This window comes from Aegilops tauschii, chromosome 4 (assembly GCF_002575655.3).
Source record: "Aegilops tauschii subsp. strangulata cultivar AL8/78 chromosome 4, Aet v6.0, whole genome shotgun sequence".
NCBI lineage: Eukaryota > Viridiplantae > Streptophyta > Magnoliopsida > Poales > Poaceae > Aegilops > Aegilops tauschii.
This window is the reverse complement of record NC_053038.3, coordinates 527,006,590-527,019,030: the sequence shown is the minus strand read 5'-3', so window position 1 is coordinate 527,019,030 and position 12,441 is coordinate 527,006,590.

Sequence of the window (12,441 nt, the reverse complement as noted above, 5' to 3'; positions counted from 1 at the left end):
ACCTGTTTGTAGATCTATTTTTAGATCTTAGCCATCCATGTTTATGATTAACACAAAATCAACGGATATAAAAAGATAACGTATGAAGAACTATAAAAAGCTTCCGTCTTTTATTATTAGGTATATAATAGATCTGACCTGTGTACGTATACGTTCATACAGGGACGCATACGCGAATCTGCAGATTCGATCACTCCATGAATCATATCGCTGGCAATAACAGGAGTAGAATCATCATTGTCACTTAGGGGGTTGTGCGATGGACGGGTCCAGCCGAACAACCATGGATATTTTAACGCGTGCATGTTAACTCTCAAATTTTGCTCTTCGAGTCTAGCTGAGCTACAAACATGCACATGAGAAAGATGGCACTCATGGCCCTTTTCGTCTCAATGAACTATGGATGTGTCGGTGGAAGTTGTTCTCAAAAGAACGGATTTTTCATACTGTTGTAAAAAGTATATCAGGCTGGTGTGAGGCAATAACAAGTGTAGAATCATCAGTGTCACTTAGGGGGTTGGGCAATGGACGGGTCCAACCTACCAGCGTGTGATCTTCTTCATTTCCTTCTTCTTCTTGAATTTTGGGTAAATCGTGAAGCATTATGCCCAAGTAGGATTGGAAAAGAATCTAGAACGGGTGGGAAATGATTGGTCCATGTGTTAATTTGGAGTTTGTGATTTTTTTTGAGTAGCTGCATTAAGAGAGAGAGAGAGAGAGAAAAGAGGGGACCGGAGGGCGCTGGGAGTAATTGATGGATCGGTGTTGGACGTTGCATGGGCCTTGGGTTATGATATTTCCATCAGTTTAGCTCTAAATATTGCTCCATTTAACACAATAATTACCTATAGTCTGGCGCCCTCCTATTTAGGAGCCTTGTTCATCCGCTCCGGTTGCACCTGTTAATATATGAGCTTGACTCAATCGTCTGCACAAGACAATATCTAACCTGTGTACGTATACGTTCGTACATGAACACACGCGCGAATTTTTTGATTCAGTCGCCGCACGAATCATATCGTTGGCAATAATAGGAGTAGAATCATCATTGTCACTTAGGTGGTTGGGCGATGGATAGGTCCAGCCGAACAACCATGGATTTTTTAACGCATGCATGTTAACTCTCAAATTTCGTTCTCCGATTCTAGCTGAGCTACAAACGTGCATAGGGTAAAGATGGAACTCATAGCTCTCTACGTCTCAGTGAACTATGGATGTGTCGGCGCAAGCTCTTCTCAAAAGTAAGGATGTTTCATACTGTTGTAAAAAATACATCAGGATGGTGTGAGGCAGTCTCTCTCCAAACAGGTTTGTGCCTCGCTTTATATATAAAACATAGATCAAAGTACCTGGGAGAATGATACAAGGTGAATCTTGGGTAAATCGTGAAGCATTATGCCCAAGGAGGATTTGAAAAGAATTGAGATCGGGAGGAAACGATTGGTCGATGAGTTAATTTGGAGTTTGTGAAATTTATTTTTTGAATAGCTACATTGATATATATATATATATATATATATATATATATATATATAGAGAGAGAGAGAGAGAGAGAGAGAGAGAGAGAGAGAGAGAGAGAGAAGAGGGGACCGGAGGGCGCTGGGAGTAATTGATGGATCGGGATTGGAGGTTGCATGGGCCTTGGGTTGTGATATTTCCATCATTTTTAGCTCTAATTAATACTCTGTTTAACACAATAATTGCCTATAGTCGGGCGCCCTCCAATTTTTGGGGCCATGTTCATCTGCTCTGGTTGTACCTGCTGACATATGGCCTTGACTAAATCGTCTGAACAAGACAATGTCTCACTTGTGTACGTATACATTCGCACAGGAACGCATGTGCGGATTTGCATATTCGATCGCTAGATGAATCATATCGCTAGCAATACTAACATCAGAATCATTGTTGTCACTTAGGGTTTGGGCGATGGATGGGTCCAGCCGACCTAATACACTACAGATCGAGTCGATCTGATACTAACAACCATGGATATTTATCGCATGCAACTTAACTATGAAATTTCGCTCATCGAGTCTAGCTGAGCTACAAGCGTGCGTAGGAGAAAGATGGAACGCATGGCTCTCTTCGTCTCAATGAACTATGGATGTGTCGGTGCAAGCTGTTCTCAAACGTAAGGTTGTTCATACTTTCGTTAAAAGTACATCAGGCTGGTGTGAGGCTGTCTCTGTCCAAACAAACTCGTGCCTCGCTTTATATATAAAACATAGATCAAAGTACGTGGGAGAATAATACAAGGTGAATTTTGGGTAAAGCGTGAAGCATTATTCCCAAGGAGGATTGGAAAAGAATCAAGATCGGGAGGAAATGATTGGTGCATAAGTTAATTTGGAGTTTGTGAATTTTTTTGAACTGCTGCATTGAGAGAGAGAGAGAGAAAGAAGAGGGGACCAGAGGGCGCTGGGAGTAACTGATGGACCGGGATTGGTGGTTGCATGGGCCTTGGGCTGTGATATTTCCATTAATTTTAGTTCTAATTAATGCTCTTTTTAACACAATAATTGCCTACAGTCGGGTGCCCTCCAATTTTTGCGGCCCTGCTCATCTGCTCCGGTTGTACCTGCAAACATACGGCCTTGACTTAATTGTCTGAACAATTAAATATATCACTTGTGTACGTATACATTAGCATAGGAATGCACATGCGAATTTGCATATTCGATCGCTGGATGAATTATATTGCTAGCAATACCAGCATCAGAATCATTGTTGTCACTTAGGGGGTTGGGCGATAGACTGGTCCAACCGACCTAATACACTGCAGATCGGGTTGATCTGATACTAACAACCATGGATATTTTAACGCATGCAAATTAACTGTGAAATTTCGCTCTTCGAGTCTAGCTGACCTACAAACACTAGTAGAAAAAGAGGCTTCCATACGCCCCCATTAGTCCCCAAAACAATCGAACCGCGACAAAAGGGGCCTTTAGTCGCGGTTCGGGAGGAGACCCGCGACCAACTATCTGGGCCCAGCGCGCTCGGTCGACAGCTGTCGGACGGGAGGGGCTTTAGTCCCGGTTGGCCTGGCCAACCAGGACTAAAGGTCCCCAAAGGCCTTTAGTCGCGGTTGGCCAGGCCAACCGGGACTAAAGGCCCATCCAGCTGGCGGACGGGAGGGGCTTTAGTCTCGGTTGGCCTGGCCAACCGGGACTAAAGGCCCATCCCTATATATAGGACTCAGCTCACTTCACTTCACTCAGCTCACTTCACAATTTTCAGAAGGGGGTGGTGGGTTTGCTTTTGGTTCCTCCTATGCACACAAGGTGTTTGATGAAATGCCCGAGAGCCTGAAACAAACATGATATGAAGTGTCCGAGCCACACTTGAGCTTTCTCATTTATTTTTCCTCCGCGATCGCGGTTAGCAACTTGAACCTTTCATGTGTCATTGATAAAATATGCATGTGTGTAGTTCATTGTTTAATTTGTATTATTTCTAGCTAGTTAGTTTAACAAATGCATGATGGTTAATTATATACTTTATATAATAATAATGCAGATGAATCGGCAATGGATGTACGGTCCCTGACTCTCCGGCGAGTTCACTACGGGTTTGAAAGATTTCCTCGTAGTGGCAAATGCGAACAAGCAGCAAGGTTTTATTATCTGTCCATGTGCTGTTTGTAAGAATCAGAAGGGTTACTCCTCCTCAAGAGACGTTCACATGCACCTGCTTCGGCACGGTTTCATGCGAAGCTATAATTGTTGGACCAAGCATGGAGAAAGAGGGGTTAGAATGGAAGAAGATAAAGAAGGGGATGATATCGATGACAACTATCATGATCATTTCGGTGATACTTTCATGGAGGATGATGCTGAAGGTGGGGAAGGGTTAGGTGAAGGTGAAGAAGAGGCACATGATGAGCCCGCTGATGATCTTGGTCGGACCATTGCTGATGCACGGAGACGCTGCGAAACTGACAAGGATAGGGAGAATTTGGATCGCATGTTAGAGGATCACAAAAAGTCGTTGTATCCAGGATGCGATAATAGTCTGAAAAAGCTGGGCTGCACACTGGATTTGCTAAAATGGAAGGCACAGGAAGGTGTAGGTGACTCATCATTTGAAAATTTGCTGAAAATGTTGAAGAATATGTTTCCGAAGAATAACGAGTTGCCCGCCAGTACGTACGAAGCAAAGAAGGTTGTCTGCCCTCTAGGTTTAGAGGTTTTGAAGATACATGCATGCATTAACGACTGCATCCTCTACTGCGGTGAATACGAGAATTTGAATGAATGCCCTGTATGCACTGCATTGCGTTATAAGATTAGAGGCGATGACCCTGGTGACGATGTTGAGGGCGAGAAACCCAGGAAGAGGGTTCCCGCCAAGGTGATGTGGTATGCTCCTATAATACCACGGTTGAAACGTCTGTTCATGAACAAAAAGCATGCCAAGTCGTTGCGATGGCACAAAGAGGACCGTAAGTCCGACGGGGAGTTGAGACACCCCGCTGATGGAACGCAATGGAGAAAGATCGACAGAGTGTTCAAAGATTTTGCAGCTGACGCAAGGAACATAAGATTTGGTCTAAGTACTGATGGCATGAATCCTTTTGGCGAGCAGAGCTCCAGCCATAGCACCTGGCCCGTGACTCTATGCATCTACAACCTTCCTCCTTGGTTGTGCATGAAGCGGAAGTTCATTATGATGCCAGTGCTCATCCAAGGTCCAAAGCAACCCGGGAACGACATCGATGTGTACCTAAGGCCATTAGTTGATGAACTTTTACAGTTGTGGGCCAGACCTGGTGTAAGTGTCTGGGATGAGCACAAAGGAGAGGAATTTGACCTACGAGCGTTGCTTTTTGTAACCATCAACGATTGGCCTGCTCTCAGTAACCTTTCGGGACAGACAAATAAGGGATACAATGCATGCACGCACTGCTTACATGAGACTGAAAGTGTACGTTTGGTTAATTGTAAGAAGAACGTGTACCTGGGTCATCGTCGATTTCTTCCCCGAAATCATAACGTAAGAAAGAAAGGCAAGCATTTCAACAGCAAGGCAGATCACCGGCCGAAGCCTGCGGAACGTACTGGTGCTGAGATATTTGATATGGTCAAGGATTTGAAAATCATCTTTGGAAAGGGTCCTGGCGGACAATCAGTTCCGCGGGGAGTTGACGGGCACGCACCCATGTGCAAGAAGAAATCTATATTTTGGGAGCTAGAATATTGGAAAGTCCTAGATGTCCGCTCTGCAATCGACGTGATGCATGTTACGAAGAATATTTACGTGAACCTGCTAAGCTTCTTGGGCGTGTATGGGAAGACAAATGATACAAAGGAAGCACGGCAGGACCAGCAACTTTTGAAAGACCCAGATGACCGGCATCCGGAATGGTTTCAAGGTCGTGCCAGCTACGCTCTTACCAAAGAAGAGAAGGTCATTTTTTTTGAATGCCTGAGCAGTATGAAGGCCCCGTCTGGCTTCTCGTCGAATATAAAGGGAATAATAAACATGGCGGAGAAAAAGTTCCAAAACCTGAAGTCTCACGACTGCCACGTGATTATGACGCAATTGCTTCCGATTGCTTTGAGGGGGCTCCTACCGGAAAATGTTCGAGTAGCCATTGTGAAGCTATGTGCATTCCTCAATGCAATCTCTCAGAAGGTAATCAATCCAGAAGATCTACCACGGTTACAGAACGATGTGGTCCAATGCCTTGTCAGTTTCGAGTTGGTGTTCCCACCATCCTTCTTCGATATTATGACGCACCTCCTGCTCCACCTAGTCGAAGAGATTTCCATTCTCGGTCCTGTATTTCTACACAATATGTTCCCCTTTGAGAGGTTCATGGGAGTATTAAAGAAATATGTTCGTAACCGTGCTAGGCCAGAAGGAAGCATCGTCAAGGGCTATGGAAATGAGGAGGTAATTGAGTTATGTATTGACTATGTTCCTGACCTTAAGCCGATTGATATTCCTCAATCGCGGCACGAGGGGAGACTAAGTGGAAAAGGCAAGATCGGAAGGAAATCCACGATATGTATGGACGGTCATTCTATGACTGAAGCACACCACACAGTTCTGCAAAATTCCAGCTTTGTGGCTCCGTACTTCGAGCAACACAAGAATATTTTACGCTCGGACAACCCGGGGAAGCCTGGATCCTGGATTAGAAAGGCCCACATGGAGACTTTCGGCAGTTGGTTGCGAAAACATTTAATGAATGACAATGATGTTGGAGATCAGCTGTACATGTTGGCCAAGAAACCATCTTCGACTATAACGATTTTCCAAGGGTACGAGATAAATGGGAATACATTTTACACCATCGCCCAAGATAAAAAGAGCACCAACCAAAACAGTGGTGTCCGCTTTGATGCAGCAACCGAGAATGGGCGAAAGGTCACATATTATGGTTACATAGAGGAGATATGGGAACTTGACTATGGACCCTCCTTTAAGGTCCCTTTGTTCCGGTGCAAATAGTTCAAGCTAACAGGAGGTGGGGTAAAGGTGGACGAGCAATACGGAATGACAATGGTGGATTTCAAAAATCTTGGTTACCTTGACGAACCATTCGTCCTTGCCAAAGATGTCGCTCAGGTTTTTTATTTGAAGGACATGAGTAGCAAACCGAGGAAACGGAAAGATAAGAAAACGATCAGTACATCATGCGATGATCCAAAGCGCCACATTGTTCTTTCAGGGAAAAGAAACATCGTGGGAGTGAAGGACAAGACAGACATGTCAGAAGATTATAATATGTTTGGTGAAATTCCGCCCTTCAAAGTGAACACTGACCCAAGCATTAAGTTAAATGATGAGGATGCTCCATGGATACGGCACAATCGTAAGCAAGGAGGGACACAAGGGAAGAATTGATGTGTAATAATTTATTGTACCAAACTTTGTATTTGGTCGATGAACTGAATGATGTATCAAACCTTTTGTCAAACCTTCAAGGGATTTTAAAATGAATTAGTTTTATTTTTCTGATTTTTTTGATATATAATAGTATTTTTAAGATTTTAAAATGAATTAGTTTTATTTTTCTGATTTTTTTGATATATTATTTGTATTTTTAAGATTTTAAAATGAATTAGTTTTATTTTCTGATTTTTTTGATATATAATTGTATTTTTAAGATTTTAAAATGAATTAGAAACAAAATAATATAAACTTTAATAAAATATATAAGTACAAACAAAATAAAATAAATTTTAATAACATAAATAAAATTTATGAAACTAAAATTATCAAAGTATTTTCTGTTCAAAACATTATAAGCAACCTCTAGTATTTTTGAAACTAAAATTATATAAAATTGATTCAACTAAAATTATCGAAGTATTTTCTGTTCAAAATCATTGAAAGCTAAAAGAATTTTCATAAAGAACTTTTTTTGTTAGAAACTTTAATAGCAAAAATAATTATCATAAAGTAAAATAAATAAGTAATTAGAAACAAAATAAAATAAAATAAATAAGTTTTTTGTCGTAAGTAGAAACAAAACAAAATAAATAAAGCAAAAAAGAAAACAAAAAACAGGCAAAAAATAAAAAATATGCCACGTACTGGGCCACCACGGCCTGAATACGACTAGAAACCCATCGATGGCCAGGATTCAGGCCCGCAGAAGGCCAAGTAGGCCCATCAGGCATAGCAGTGACAATTAGGCCCGTAAGCCTGCAATGGAGAGGAGCTCAAGAGGGGAGCGGCAGTGGGGCTTATAAACCACTGCGCGCCCCTCTCAACTAGCGAGGTGGGACTAAACTTTCGACGCGGGCGTAGCAGCACAATGCCTTTAGTCTCGGTTGGGGAGGCGGACCGGGACTAAAGGGTACCCTTTAGTCGCGGTTGTTGTCCCCAACCGCGACTAAAGGCTCTTTCTGCGCGGGAACGAAAGCGGCGCCAAAACCCTTTAGTCCCGGTTGGGGAGGCGGACCGTGACTAAAGGTACCCTTTAGTCGCGGTTGGTGTGGCCAACCGCGACTAAAGGGTACCTTTAGTCGCGGTCCGCCTCCCCAACTGGGACTAAAGGTATGTCTATATATACTGCACTTAGCAGTTTTCGCCACTTCCCATTCTCCTCTCTCGACGCCGAAGCCCTGCCCCGACGCCGATCGACGCCGAAGCCCTGCCCCGACGCCGAAGCCCTGCCCCGACGCCGACGCCCTGCGCGCCGCCGTCCCCGTCCCCAGTGAGCGCCGCCGCCGCCCGTGCCCTGCCCTTAGCGCTCCGCCGCCGCCGCGTGCCCCTGCCCTTGCCCGCCGCAGCCCCTGCCCTTGCCCACCGCCCGCCGCCCGACGCCCTGCGCGCCGCCGCCCCCGTCCCCAGTGAGCGCCGCCGCCGCTCGTGCCCTGCCCTTAGCGCTCCACCGCCGCCGTAGCCCGGCCCCCTGCCCTTGCCCGCCGCCCGCTGCTCCTGCCAAACAAACAAAAAAGAAAAAGGAAGAAGAAGAAAGAAAAAGGAAGAAGAAGAAAGAAAAAGGAAGAAGAAGAAAGAAAGAAGAAAGAAAAAGGAAGAAGAAAGAAAAAGGAAGAAGAAAAAAAAAGAAAACAAAACAAAAGAAACCAAATGAAAACCAAAAAGAAAGAAGAAAGAAAACCAAATGAAAACCAAAAGAAAGAAGAAAAAAAAGGAAGAAGAAAAAAAAGGAAGAAGAAAAAAGGAAGAAGAAAAAAAGGAAGAAGAAAAAAAGAAAGAAGAAAGAAAAAGGAAGAAGAAAAAAGGAAGAAGAAAGAAAAAGGAAGAAGAAAGAAAAAGGAAGAAGAAAAAAAGAAAACAAAACAAAAGAAACCAAATGAAAACCAAATGAAAGAAGAAAGAAAACCAAATGAAAACCAAAAGAAAGAAGAAAAAAAAAGGAAGAAGAAAAAAAGGAAGAAGAAAAAAAGAAAGAAGAAAGAAAAAGGAAGAAGAAAAAAAGAAGAAAAAAGGAAGAAGAAAGAAACCAAATGAAAACCAAAAAGAAAAACAAAGAAAACAAAACAAAAGAAACCAAATGAAAACCAAAAAGAAAAACAAAGAAAACAAAACAAAAGAAACCAAATGAAAACCAAAAAGAAAGAAGAAAGAAAACCAAATGAAAACCAAAAGAAAGAAGAAAAAAAAGGAAGAAGAAAAAAATGAAAACCAAATGAAAGAAGAAAGAAAAAGGAAGAAGAAAAAAAGAAGAAAAAAGGAAGAAGAAAGAAACCAAATGAAAACCAAAAAGAAAAACAAAGAAAACAAAACAAAAGAAACCAATGCAAAAGAAACCAAAACAGAAGAAAAGGAAAAACAAAATAAGAAAAGGAAAAAGAAAAGGAAGAAGAAAAGGAAGAAGAAAAGGAAAAAGAAAAGGAAAAAAAAAGGAAAAACAAAATACTTGGCAGTGCTCAATAATCTTATTTTTTAATTCCTCCTCCTCTATGTCCCCTTAATCTTATTTTTTAATTCCTTTATACTTAAAGAATTTTTACTACATGCAGGAGTGACATATGGCGGACGATAGAGCCGGGCCGCTTAGGGATCCGGAGGCTGAACGTTATTTAATGGGCATCATCAACAACGAGATTCCTTATGTGCCGGGCTCAGAATATGAGCAAGAAGAGGATGTAGTCTCTTCTTTTCTGAACCTTGACGGTGGAACAGAGATTGTCGATGATCAAGAAGGTGAAGGAACGGACATTGTCGACGGAGGTCAACCGTCAACAAACGACGATCTCGAATTGCAAGTAGCAACCACCTCCGGCGAGGTATATATATACATTGAGCCTCTCGTGATACAAACTTACTGAAATGTGAATACATATGTATTAACGCGCGCGACTCTCTTTCTTTTTTTAGCCCTCCGTATCGAGTACGACAAAGCGTGGCAAATCCAAGGCGATGAAAACAGGAGAAACATATGCCATTGAGTTTGTCAGTGAAACCGGCAAGCCCCTACAGCACACCTCAAAGTTTATCAACCAATGCGGAGTCGTTGTTAGAGACAACGTCCCGATCACCGTCCAGGAATGGAAGGAGCCAAAGAAGGCACGTCTTGGTTTCAGTTTTGTCGACAAGAGAACGAAAAAGGATTGCTGGAGAAAGCTTATGGAACATTTCATTCTACCTCCGGAATACAACAAAGTCGATGAATTCAGTAACGAGGTTCCGGGTGGACGTCAGAGGAGGAGGCTAGTTAAAGAGTTCGCTCTTCAGAAGATGGGCGAAGCATTCCGGAACTTCAAGAAAAATTTAACCCGTGACTATGTCAACAAGGGCAAGACTCCGGATTTCAATGGACAACATGAGAAACTGAAAGATGATTGGCCAGAATTTGTGAGGCAAAAGCAATCGGAGCATTTCAAGGAAATATCGAAAAAAATAAGGATAATGCGAGTAAGAAAAAGTTCCATCATATTATGGGGCCAGGAGGATACCGCCTTTCGGAGCCTAGGTGGCAGAAGATGGAGGAGGACCCGAGGGTGCGAGGAATCCCTCTAGGTACAGAGGGATGGGACCCAAGGGCCAAAAGCTAGTGGTACGGGCATGGGGGATCGCTAGACCCGGAGACAGGGGTGTGTGTTCACTGGCAGAGACAGTTTGCTCCCACCCAAGCCCTTATTGACGCAATGACCCAAGCTCAAGAGGGCTTGATCAAGTTCAACAGAGAGAAAGACGCACTGACAACAGCCCTCGGGAATGATGAACACGGAGGACGTGTACGAGGCAAAGGCAAAGTTCCGTGGAAAGTAGGGGTTTCCCAGGACAATGACCCGTACTGTTGCAGAAGCCGTAAGAGAAAGACGGACCGGGATGCAGATCTTATGACGAAGTTTGCATCGGAACTCCATGAGTTGAAGCAGACCGTGCATGAACTAGTAAAAGAAAAATTGCTTGCAGGGCCGCATGAAGATCATGAAGCGGATCGCGGAAGCCAGCAGCGGAGAAGCAGCGTGGCTTCCACGGATGCCCCGCCTGGTGCTAGTGCACCGATGATCGAGATTCGTGCACCGGAGCCTCACTACCCCGTGGATGATGTAAAGGAGATGAAAGAATGTGATCTGCATTATCCCGTGGGGAACGTTTCCACGAAGGTAGCTAGCGGCAGTGCTTTACCCTGTACACCTGGAGCATTCCACCACAACAACCCCATTGCATATGGCTATGCTCGTGTCACAGTGGAAGACATAGTCCAAGGGTTTGAGGACCTGGAGATTGACAAACCTACACCCGAAGGGGAGAGAAGACTTGGAGATGTCAAGCGCCAGATCATTCTATGGAAAAAGAAGTACATAGTGTTTCCAGGCGAGGCGCCAAGGCTAGCAAGTCCACCCCCCTCCGATGGTGGTGGTGGTGGTGGTGGCGGTGGTGGCGGTGGTGGTGGTCGTGGTGGTTCACCTACACCTCCTTCACGCCATTCGACGCCGTCCCCCAATCCACAACCTCCGGCGGGTACGACGCCCCCCAATCCTCCTCCGGCGGATACGACGCCCCCCAATCCACCTCCGGCAAAGAAGCAGAAGCAGGCGGACAGCAAGGAAACCCGCTCCTGGACTATTAACCCGGACCCTTATGTACCTAAGACCACAAGGGTACCGGAGCCATCACTGAAGCCTCTCCTCCCAAGGCCTTGGGAACTTAGTGAAGCTGAAACCAAATTGGCCGCGTCTGCTGATTATGAGAAATGGAAGGCGGATATGAAGGCGATAAAAGAGCCTGAGCCCAAGCAAGTATTCACTGAGAAGCAAAAGAAGTGGGCTAAGAATTTTTTGACGACACCGTCCCAAGCCGAGCTGAATATGCCTGACGACTATGGACATGAACTTCGTAGGCAAGCAAAAATATTGAAGGAGGAGAAAGAAGAAAGTAAAAAAAGCGGGAAACAAGTTGACCAGCTCGGGATGCAGAAGAAACAATTGATCCCCCCGCTCATAGTGAAAGCCGGTCCGGAAGAGGACCCCGAGATCATAGCAGCTGCGGCAGCACTTGGATTGACTGTAGCGAGTGCCATGAAACAAGCGTCCGAGATGGGTTTGACTCTTCGTGCCTTCTTAGGCCTTGAGGATGCGCCAGTATGTGAGATAGCATTACAATATGTGCGGAATGGGCCTCTCGTCGAGCCTGCGCGGGAAAAGAGTCTACCACCACAAATGCGAAATCTGCTACGTTGGTACAAACAATTCATAACATGGGCCGACAAAGAATATGTTTATGTGGATGTTACAGATGAGCGTCACACCAAACGGTACTCTGTACAAGTTCATATGAGTGAATTGTTCTAGCTGTTCAATCTGCGCGACCTCGACAAATCTATGCTGAGTTGCTACGTTCTGTAAGTGATTTATTTCTACCTCATCTCGTTCTTCATTGCCTGCACTATATATATATTGTCCTAACTATATTGTTGCGTACGCTATTATGCAGATTGAAGATTTGGGAATGCAAAATAAGAAACATCCATGATGTTGGGTTCATTGACCCACATATCGTTAA